We start from the raw sequence: 9,739 nt of genomic DNA on the forward strand, positions 1-9,739 counted from the left end.
TACCAGAAGTGCAAACCCCATCCATAGGGCACTCCAGGTATGCTGACTCAAACTCTCAAACGTTTTTGAAAGAAAACAAATACTATTTGAACCCAGGTCCGTTATCTAGTATTACCAATATAGAGTCGTTTTTACACAATTCTTTTTTCCCATAGGGATTTTATAAACTTAAAATAAGAGCTGCGTTTCGTGTAGGCTCACCCTGGTGTGATGTTTTGATAACCGTGTAAATCTCTCTAGGACAAGGTGACTTTTTTCAGTATATTTGCCTGTATTGACCATTTACCCCAAAATGAAATGCTCATTTGCTATCATAATGAACTACAAATGCCATGATGATCTGGATGAGACTGCCGAATTGAGGCAAAGGTAAGAATCTCTCGATTAACTATTTAATGTTAGCTAAATGTAGTAATTGTAACAGCTCTCGTGTGTAGAATGACCGGACCAAGGCGCAGCGTGGTAGGCGTACATCGTAACTTTTATTGATGACACCAAACAAAATAACAAAGTCAAAAAAACAAAAGCGCACAGTTCTGTAAGGCTAAGAAACTATACAGAAAACAAGATCCCACAAAACCCAAAAGGAAAATGACAACTTATATATGATCCCCAATCAGAGACAACGATAGACAGCTGCCTCTGATTGGGAACCACACACGGCCAAAAACAAAGAAATATAAAATATAGACTTTCCCACCCGAGTCACACCCTGACCTAACCAAACATAGAGAATAATAAGGATCTGTAAGGTCAGGGCGTGACAGTAATGAATAAATAGGGTACATTTATTTAAATGGACAATTCTGTGAATGGTCTTGTGCAAGTTTTAAATTGACACAATACCTGTTAATAAAGGTATCGGCCAGAGATGACGTGCAGGAGCTTGCAGGGATTTGTAGTTTTGTATGATGTCTACTTTGACGCTAATTACCATTTTCAAGTCTGAGTAAATCGAGCCGAATATATTGATAAAAGTCACCTTGTCCGAGAGAGATTTACATGGTTATCAATACGCCACGCCAGGGTAAGCCTACATGAAACACAGCCCTTATTTTAAGTGTTTCTAAAATCCCCTATGGGAAAAAATGAATGGTGGAAAAACTATTGAATGTTTCCCTGTTTGACCGCTAGGTTTTATGGGTATTATGACACCTCCACTGTGGGGCTCTATACTGCAGGTGATCATACAGTAAGTAATGTTGAATGATGCTATTGCCTTGCTCTCCAGCTTGGGACCTGGGTGTCGACCAGATGCGGCTGGTTTTAACGTCACGGGTCAGAGCACCCCTCTCTCTTCATGTGTGTGTGAAGACGGGGACCTCTGCATGCCACCCAGAACACACACTCCCTGTACATGTGGTAAATACATGTCTATCTGCACCTAATTCTTATCATAGGCAACAGTACATTTTTTTTTTTTTTTTTTTAAATAAGGGTGTTTGCTTACTATGAAGTCTGCTGTATGACTTACTTCCCCAATAACCAACCAAAAATCATCACTCAACATAAAGAGGGAACTAACAGATGAGTCACTGACAACCAAAACTAAACCAGGAGGGGTTTTAAAATAGGTTCTGAAAGGCATCAATGGGGGTGCCTACTGAGTGCTAGCCAAGCTCGAGTAGGGTCTTAACACCCACCATGGATGCCCATTAGAGTTGCCTGATACAGTCAAACTAAAAGAAAAGAACCCCCAACTTAAGTTGAGAGGGAGGGGGGGTAGGAAAGAGAAGGAGAGAGACGGGGGGAGTGGGAGGGAGAAGGGAGAGAGGGAGGGGTTAGGAAAGAGGAGGGAGGACAGGGAAGTTTCTCTACCATTAACCTTCTTCTGAACACCTCCAAAACAAAGGTCATGTGGTTTGGTAAGAAGAATGCCCCTCTTCCCATAGGTGTTATTACGACCTCTGAGGGTTTAGAGCTTTAGGTAATTACCGCATACAAGTACTTGGGAGTATGGCTAGACGGAGCACTGTCCTTCTCTCGGCACATATCAAAACTGCAGGCTAAAGTTAAATCTAGACTTGGTTTCCTCTATCGTAATCGCTCCTCTTTCACCCCAGCTGCCACACTAACCCTGATTCAAATGGCCATCCTACTCATGCTAAATTAAGGAGACATAATTTATAGATCGGAAGGTAGGGGTGCTCTCGAGTGTCTAGATGTTCTTTACCATTCGGCCATCAGATTTGCCACCAATGCTCCTTATAGGACACATCACTGCACTCTATACTCCTCGGTAAACTGGTCATCTCTTTATACCCATCGCACGACCCACTGGTTGATGCTTATTTATAAAACCCTCTTAGGCCTCACTCCCCCCTATCTGAGATAACTACCGCAGCCCTCATCCTCCACATACAACACCCGTTCTGCCAGTCACATTCTGTTAAAGGTCCCCAAAGCACACACATCCCTGGGTCGCTCCTCTTTTCAGTTCGCTGCAGCTAGCGACTGGAATGAGCTGCAACAAACACTCAAACTGGACAGTTTTTTATTTCAATCTCTTCATTCAAAGACTCAGTCATGGACATTCTTACTGACAGTTGTGGCTGCTTTGCATGATGTATTGTTGTCTCTACCTTCTTGACCTTTGTGCTGTTGACTTTTCCCAATGATGTTTGTACCATGTTTTTGTGCTGCTACCATGTTGTATTGCTACCATGTTGTTGCTACCATGCTGTGTTGTTGTCTTAGGTCTCTCTTTATGTAGTGTTGTGTCTCTCTTGTTGTGATGTGTGTTTTGTCCTATATTTATATTGTATTTATTTGTAATTATTTTTTATCCCAGGCCCCATCCCCGCAGGAGGCCTTTTGCCTTTTGGTAGGCAGTCGTTGTAAATAAGAATTTGTTCTTAACTGACGTGCCTAGTTAAATAATATAAAAGTTAGAGAGTGAACGTAAACATGGAGCAAACCAAACAGGTAGATCAAAAATATAAGTCTTTCTAGTCATACATTTTTGAGAGTTAAACTACAGCCTAGCTCTTCCAACATCTCTCATGCCAACTGGAGCATTGGCTCTGCAGCTCTTAAATATCACCTGTGCCAGCACAGATGAAACTTAACGAGGCGACAGGTGCAACACACCCTGACCACCGAGGATGACTCCAATCAGCGTGCATGATCAACTTAAAGGGGAACTACACCCGCTGATTTGGCCTTGTTTTTTTGGTTGCTCCTCAAGAAATACTGGCGGCCATGACAGGCCATGCAAAACGAATTTGCTCCTTACCACCACCAAGACACACCAATCTGTCAGAACCTTTCCCACAGCTGTTTCCCACCACTCAATCACAACAAAGAAACCTCCTGCAGGTTGAGTTCAATAACTACAGTATGGTGAGATTCTGGAGGAAGCTTGAATAGGTCAGTAGCCTACAGAACAATATGAGAAGAATGAAATTGCTGAATTTGTGTAGATATTCTAAACTACATGTTTTGACAACATTCAGGTCCATGTAGAATAAACAACCCTTTCCATAATACAATAGCATCAGTGTTCTGCTAATGTAACAATGCACCTTTCATGTGATTCCCAGCTGGTACAGATACTGTGCCTATCAGCATTTAGTCTGGTGGTAATGGGGCTACCTTGTCAAACATGTCAGAGTGGTCATATCTTCCTGTGTGGTGTCCCGTATACACCAGGAGTTCACTGATCCTGGTGGAGAATACACAGGGGTTTCTCCCTCCCTATATTGACTGATACATTCAAATCAATAATAAAAAAGACAATACAGGTAAAAGTTGTCTCGTAAAATGTTCATGCCGAGTGCCAGGTCTTTCTCCATTCAGATACATCAGTATCAAGCCCGTTTGTCAGTCTGGACTTCATCTTCAATGTCTCCATAGTCACTCTAATATTACCAATGGCAGTGAGGATAGGTAATATCTGACACACAAACAGGTACTATGTCGAAGTTTGAATAGGTCAAGTGACTGAGGCTTCCGTCTGGCAAAAGCATATCCAGTCCATCTGTAGAAATAGGCGGAGTTGAGGCAGAGTTGACACATGGAATGAAAAGGGTGTTGCTATTACAAGACATTTGTGCTGTACTGTATTATCAGTAATCACCTCATGGTGGATGTGTTGAGTGCCAGGTCTCTCTGAATCTCATGCATCTGTCAACAAATACACACAGTCACTGTTCTGATAAGACCTATCTCTAACTATGGCAGTTAGAGATAGTATATGTTTGTGTCAGACATGACCTATGTTGAAGTCAGACTAAACCTACCAAATTCTGATTTCGATGACCGTCGGTGAGCAGGCAAGAGGTGAGGTCTTTGCCAGAGCCCCACTGATGGGCATAGCAACGTAGATCAGCTCCTGACCCTTCATCAAAGATACTGGTCGGTCTCACACACACACATGGTGGGTTATGATTTGCCTGGTGAAACCAACCTGATCGTGAGGTCATGTGCTAAACAGTGAGTAGTGTAGTAAAGATTAAGACTAAAAGTGGTAAAAGTAGTAGCCTACAATAAGGAAAAATTACAGGTTAACAAAGTGTCCAGATAAAAATATTTTATAAATATTAGATGACGCTTACACAGACACACTTGTCTAAATTGATGGGTCACGTGAAAGAAACGCTATAACCCCCAGCCACATATTGCCAAGTGGATGGGTCTCTACAGAAGGTGTAAATGGTACAGCCAAATGGTTACTTGCGTAGTAGCAATATTATAAATAGTGTAAATATAAATAAGATATACAGTATGTACAAGAATAATAACAATATCAGTGATAGAGGAGGTAGTTATATGCATACAATCAGGGGTAAAGTGACTGAGCTGCAGGATAAATAAAACAAATAGTTGGAGAAATGAATGGCGTGTGTGTTAGGAGAGAATCATTTGAATAGAGGCACTGCAGATAGTGCTGATGACTGGTCTGTCCGAACCACGCATGATCAAGGGAAGCTATATTCGGAGAGCCTGTTTCTGTCCTATCCTTGACTTTGGTGCAGGGCATGTGATGTCAGGTGTTGTTGCCAGTCATAGCTTTCCACCAGCACCGTACCACCCTCCAGTTCAACCAGCTGTGGGATGTTGACCTCCGTCACAGTGCTGTTCTTCACAACACCAGCAATCTCAGACAAAGTCTTCACTCTGGTCTTTCTGAAGCGCTGCTTCATGAGGCCGAAGCACCAGTCGGGGGCAAACTCGGTGTTGCCTGCGATCAGGAAGTGAAGGTCCAGACTGTGGTGGAGCGTGTGCATGGTCCGCCAGGCACAATACCAGAGCACAGCCTTGTTCTTGTTTTGGCCACTGCAGTTATCACAATTCAGGTCCACATGTGTTTCCCCAACTCCGTAGTTGGTGAAGAAATGGTGCATGTAGTTGATGACTGCGCTGCTGCCTTTGCTGGATGACATGCCTTCATCAATCAAGTAGTTGACTTGTTGTGGTATTCCTTTACAACAGACACCAAACAAGCCACACTTACGAGGAGTTAAAAAGTAGATGGGACCTGGCTGCATAGGGTCAGAAGGATAGTGCCCCTGCAAACAACAAAATAACATTAAGATATGTTAATGAAAAGATAATGTAACGTAAAACTTAATTTTTTAAATGCATGGTTATCAGGTAAGTTTCACTTACCTACAAATGTGCAGAGCAGCAGCACTGCTTAAAGAAACATAATCTTGGAAAGTAAAAAATTTTTTTTTAAAATGATGACACAGTACACATACCTCTGGAAAATACAGAAATAATGTGAGATCAATAAAAGTAGTGCCAATCATGTTGGAGGTCAATGAAATAATCAAAAAGTGTTGTTTTCACATACCAAGTGTTGCCATCGATTCCTAAACAATGAACCATAATCCCAGTCCATTGAGTATTAGCAATACAAACCGATTGTCATAGCTAGCTAAAGTTAACCAAATAGGTTCAATGTTAGCTAGTTAACAGTATGCTTTAACTTGCAATGAAAACAACTTTCAGACGAAATTTGAAAAGTATAATATCTGAAACTGTAGCTAGACTCTTACCAGTATACATGGATGAATTCTTTAAGGCAGACTGAAACCCCTTTCATTAAATAAGACGTCCTGTGTCGTTTCCGTTGCTTGGCCCGTTGTTGTGTCAAGTCACTCTGGTTCACACTGACCGTGTGTAATGCCATAAGAATCATCTTAAGCTTTAGCCCCCATCCAAACTCTGACCAATTCACTCGCCCTAGCAGTGCTGGTTAGGCTGTTTTCATCCCAGCTAGCAATGAGGGATCGGCTCAGAAGCGGGTGTCAGACTCGGCCCGGAATCAAAATGAATGACTGCCCAGAATTGGCCTAAGTACAGTGGCTTGCGAAAGTATTCACCTCCCTTCACATTTTTCCTATTTTGTTGCCTTACAACCTGGAATTAAAATATATTTTGGGGAAAATTACTGAGGATAACAACAGATGATTTTGCCACTCCTATTTGCCACATATTCAATTTAAGCCTACTAGAGAGCGTGTGCCCTCAGGCCTGGAGGGAAGCTAAATTCATTCCGCTACCTAAGAATAGTAAAGCCCCCTTTACTGGCTCAAATAGCTGACCAATCAGCCTGTTACCAACCTTTAGTAAACTTCTGGAAAAAATAGTGTTTGACCAGATACAATGCTATTTTACAGTAAACAAATTGACAACAGAATATCAGCATGCTTATAGGGATGGACACTCAACAAGCACAGCACTTACACAAATGACTGATGATTGGCTGAGATACATTGATGATAACATGATTGTGGGGGTTGTCTTGTTAGACTTCAGTGCAGCTTTTGACATTATTGATCATAGTCTGCTGCTGGAAAAACGAATGTGTTATGGCTTTACACCCGCTGCTATAATGTGGATAAAGAGTTACTTGTCTAACATAACACAGAGGCTGTTCTTTAATGGAAGCCTATCGAATATAATCCAGTTCGAATTAGGAATTCTCCAGGGTAGCTGTTTAGGCCCCTTGCTCTTTTCAATGTAACTAACGACATGCCACTGACTTTGGGTAAAGCCAGAGTTTCTATGTATGCGGATGACTCAACACTATACACGTCAGCTACTACAGCGACTGAAATGACTGCAACACTCAACAAAGAACTGCAGTTAGTTTCAGAGTGGGTGGCAAGGAATACGTTAGTCTTAAATATTTCTTAAACTAAAAGTATTGTATTTGGAACAAAACACTCACTAAACCATAAGCATCAAATAAATCTTGTAATAAATAATGTGGAAATTGAGAAAGTTGAGATGACTAAACAATTTAAGTACGCTTTTTTGCCGATGTCACGTTCTGACCTTAGTTCCTTTTTTATGTCTTTGTGTTAGGTTGGTCAGGGCGTGAGTTGGGGTGGGTAGTCTATGTTCTTTTTTCTATGTTGTTATATTTCTATGTGTTTGGCCTAGTATGGTTCTCAATCAGAGGCAGGTGTCGTTCGTTGTCTCTGATTGAGAATCATACTTAGGTAGCCTGTTTTCCCCATTTTGGTTGTGGGTGTTTGTTTTATGTTTAGTGTATGTTCACCTGGCAGAACTGTTTCATTTTCGTTTTTTCCTCGTTGTTGTTTTGTGTAGTGTTCAGTTTCAATTAAATATGATGAACACTTACCACGCTGCATTTTGGTCCTCCTCTCCTTCCACCAACGAAAGCCGTTACAGACGTTTACTGACACCGGCCATTTTCAACTGGTATTGAGCTTTTGTAAATTCATCATTCATTTGTTTATTTTTTGTTGTTGTAGTAAATTCATCAGTTATTCTGCGTTCTGGCACACTCAGACGAGAGTGCTCTGAAACAGTTGTTGCAGTGAAATTCTATTGAAATTGATACTTGCATAGTCAAGTTTTTGTTAAGTTTTAATACGCAATTCATTTCATAAAAAGACAGGATTATCTCCCGACCAGCTCAAATCGACAGAAGCAAGCTATTAGGCAGACCAATCCAAACTCATCTCTTGGCATGTCCAGCCCACTCATTATCTCAGCCAATCATGGCTAGCGGGAAGGTTTCCTCTTTTTCTGTGGCTTAACCAAAAAGGCTCGTTATTTACAATTATATTTGTATTTACAGATGGCATACACGTTTGTTATTAAGGCGCATGAAAGCTCACATGTTCGAGAAGGCATTATGCCAAAAAAACTATTTTAACTAAGGCTCTCCTCATTGAAAAACTGAGTTTAAATGTATTTGGCTAAGGTGCATGTAAATTTCCGACTTCAACTGTACATATTACCTCAACTATCCGGTGCCCCCGCACATTGACTCTGTGCCCGTACCCCCTGTATATAGCCTCGCTATTGTTATTTTACTGCTACTGTTTAATTATTTGTTACTCTTATTTTCTATGTTTTACTTAACACGCTTTTCTTCTTACCTTCTTAAAGCATTGTTGGTTAAGGGCTTGTAAGTAAGAATTTCACTGTTGTATTCAGTACATGTGACAAATACAATTTGATTTGACGCACTGAGGTTTCAAATGAAAATTTAGATGAAACAGACATTATGACCAAAATGATCCTATTTAGACTTTGCAGTCAATTTTGACACTATAATATATGTTTCTGACTCATATTGACGCCACATAGGCCATTTTCAAAGGGATTAGTTGGTTTTTAGGGGCAGTCGCTCTATAAAGGCATAACTAACTAATATAAACATGGCGTCTATTGGCGGTTTATTGTACAAAACAAAACAGCCACCTCTTTTCTCTTTTTGTTTTATTTCATCATATCCTTAAACATTTTCTACAAAAGAAAATAGCTGCATAAAACTCAGAAGTTTTGACAAAAGAGGGAAAATCTCGATCTGTGTACCTTCCTAGTATTCCCATTTCCTTGGGGGCTACACACTAGCTAAGCACAACAAAAACCTATTGACTGCCCAATCTTGAAAGAAAATCAGCAACCAAGTTGTCCTTACTACGGACATGTCTGATTTCAAGAGGAAACTCCTGCATTATGATACTCCAGTGAAAGAGTCTGCAAATCGTGGAGCTTGTCTTTTACAGGAAAACGAGAGGGTTACAATCACTAAAGACCACAAGAGGTGTAGAGACCGAAACATAAACCTTGATCTGCTGAAAAGCCAGGGTTAATGTGTGTTTCTTTCTCAATGGTGGAGTAGTGTTTCTGATAGGAGGCCAACTTCTTCGAAAAGTACTCCACTGGATGCTCAACATTGATGTTGTCTTCCTGCAGGAGTGCCTGCTCCTACATCACTGGCATCTGCGTACATAGAGAATGGATGACGGAAATCTGGAGTAGCAGGCACTGGTGCGGAGACCATCAGGGTCTTTGTCTTCTCAACAGCCGCCTGACAGTCTGGGCTCCAATGGAAAATATCTTTGGGACTGGTAAAATCCTTAAGTGGGGCAACAACCTGTGCAAAGTTCTTGCAAAATGCCTGGTAGTAGCCAGCCATCTTCAATAATTGGCGCAGTTCCTGGCGAAAAGTTGGCACAGGAAGGCTATTAATGGCCTCCACTTTTGCCATAACCGGTCAGAATTATCCTTGGTCCACCGCCTTCCAGAGATACTTCACTGTTGCTTGGGCGATTTCACTCTTTGACAGTTTAACATTCAAGTTGGCAGATGCAGAACTAAAATAAACTAAGGTGTTCTGTCCAGGTGGCATAAATACCACCACATTGTCCAAATATGCCTCAGCATTTTTCCAGACCACGTAGCACGATGTGCATGAGCCTTTGAAACGTGGCTCCGGCATTTCGTAACCCGAACAGAAGATGAAGGT

This window comes from Salvelinus namaycush, chromosome 38, assembly GCF_016432855.1.
Source record: "Salvelinus namaycush isolate Seneca chromosome 38, SaNama_1.0, whole genome shotgun sequence".
NCBI lineage: Eukaryota > Metazoa > Chordata > Actinopteri > Salmoniformes > Salmonidae > Salvelinus > Salvelinus namaycush.